Here is a 2,525-nt window from a genome sequence, read left to right as displayed (position 1 = left end):
GGACCCTTCCCCTAGCTTACCTTCCCAGGTCCCAAGAAGCTGATGCTTAGAGACCTCCAAAGACAAAGGTATCCTCCAATCCAATGTGCTAAATAGCCACTCATGGACAAAGAACTAGCCTTGTAATTTTTTTAATCCTTCACACATTTAGCCTCTCCAATATCCCGTAACAATAAATTCTGAAGAAGAATTATACGTGGCATAAAAACTATGACCTTTGCCGGATAATCGCATTCGGTGCTTCCTACTTCTTCTTTTGTGAGAGACAATCAACAGCCACTTCTCTGTTTCACCTTTTCCATTCGACTCCTCACTTCACAGACTTCTAGCATATCCTCCAGAGCTGCTGCTTCTCCATACCAAATAGTCATGTGGAAAACAGTCAATACTGCTGATCATCCTGGCTGCCATTCTCTCTATCTATTTTAGCATATTATGCTGTTCTTGTGAAAGGATCACCAGAACTGTGATGAAGGAGCATCACAAAGCTAACTGGTTTTCCTTAGTTCCTCTAGTAGCACTTCTGATGATCTCTTCATCTTCTTCCTGAGCGGTAAGAGCTAATTTATAGCTTATTGTTCTACACATTATGAGAAAATAACTTCTGACTTTAGGATTGCTCACCATCACTCAACAACAGTAAAAGTTTCTTTACAAAGAAAATAATGAAATGGATTTTGCAACTCCTACCTAGACTTTCAACATATGAAAGTGCTAGGACATTGGCTGTTCTGTTAAAGCTCCCTGGACTTATTTGAATTCACAAATTTAAATTAATGACTAGACTTCCTACAGGACACTTGGCTGGTGAACTTAAAATGGACAGCCTGCAGAGGCAAGTCCAGCAAAGGCAAGAATAGCAGGCTACATGAGTACCAAGACCCCACAGACGGATAATGCTGCTCCCACTCCAATCATTGCTTCAACCAATTTTGACACTTGAATTCAAGCTTCAGATTTTCTGGTGTCTTTTCAAAAAAGCAATCATGGAAAATGAAAACAGTGCAAGGAATCAAAAACAAGTACCAACATAGCAGATCTACAAGAAGAGCTGCAAACACCCCAAACTGCCTCTCTAAGAAGCTGACTTAATCCTAGTTACTGCATAAAAAGCAACCCTTGCACAAAATGAGGCATTCACACCAGAGAAGCAGACGCTTGCTGATACAAGCTTCAAAGCAGCAGCTTGCTGGGTAACAGGCACTGTAGTATGCTGCCTCTGTTCCTCTGCCAGAACTATTTATTTATATTCCTGTTCTGAAGCAGACTGGTGCTGTCCATTTCACATCTGGCTCTCACAGACACTGTTTATTCCTGTTGCTACAGCCTCAGTGATGGTGTCCGATTTCTTAACCTTCATCGGTTTTCACTGACCCCCCTCATGACATGAACCTTTTCTCATGTGAAATGTTTTTAACAGTTCATCATAGCCACCCGTTACAACCCTGCCATATCAGCTCATGTTCCTCCTATCGTTTTCCCTTCCCAGCAGCCCTTCTTTCCACAGCCTGCACACAGCTAAATATACATAACACTGCACTTGAAGGAGCCATGTGTCACTCGGTGGAGCACAGCTCCACCTGTTTGCCAGGCCAGCATACTGGATTTTAAAGAGGGACCGTAAGTCCCCAAGCAAATGGTCAGAAAGGGCCTATAGGCCTTGTGAGCAGTAATTGCACATGATGAGGAGTTACTCAGCTGGGATACCATTCTTTGTAAATTAAGAATGACTAGCCTGAGATTACCTTTCTACTGAGAGGGCCTCTCCAATCTGACACCTTCATAATGGCAAAAAAGTTTTGCTTAGTTGTTGCCCTCAAAATCCCTGGCCATAGGCCTGTAACAAACATGGCCACCCCGCTTCCCTTTCCAGTCATGTCTTTCTACCTCACTTTATTTGTCTTGGTCTCTCTCTCTTACAACTCCGCTTCTCCTGGAGAAAAGCTTAATCCTCTTTCCATCCCCCAACACAGCGTAATTCCTTCAGTAGTCAAACTAAATCCTTTGTTAACCTTGGGGTTATGTGAGGTAAACGAGAAGGCACCTTCAAATCTGAAGCAGCCATCTTTTTTGTAGAGGCAATCCTCATGGGATTTCCCAGGGTCTTTCCTGATCCCTGCTGAGAAATAACTACAGCAATACCCTGGCTACCAGTGGCCCTGGGCCAGCAGGGACACGGAGCCCCAGGCAGCCTCGGCGGCGGGGTGACGGCCGGGCTCTGCCGGCGCAGGCCACGCAGCAGCAGGTGGCAGGTCGCGGGCGGCTAACATAAAGTGAGGGTGAAACGCACCCCACCACTCCAGCTTTCCTCCTGAAGGGATCCCAGCCCGGGGCACCCTGTGCCGTGGGAAGCTCTCCCCAGCATCTTCGCCAGTTGCTTTTTATTACTACTACTTCTTCTAAAAGAGCAGGTCTGATTCTTGGTAACAGTACTGCCCACAACCCCCAAGGCTGAAGGTGAAGATGCCTGCCGGCCCGCACCCCCAGCTTTTGGCGGCCCAAGCTGTAGGGCGCGCAACCCGAAA

The sequence above is a fragment of the Egretta garzetta genome, unplaced genomic scaffold (assembly GCF_000687185.1).
Source record: "Egretta garzetta isolate BGI_Z169 unplaced genomic scaffold, ASM68718v1 scaffold14, whole genome shotgun sequence".
NCBI lineage: Eukaryota > Metazoa > Chordata > Aves > Pelecaniformes > Ardeidae > Egretta > Egretta garzetta.
This window is presented reverse-complemented; position numbering follows the sequence as displayed.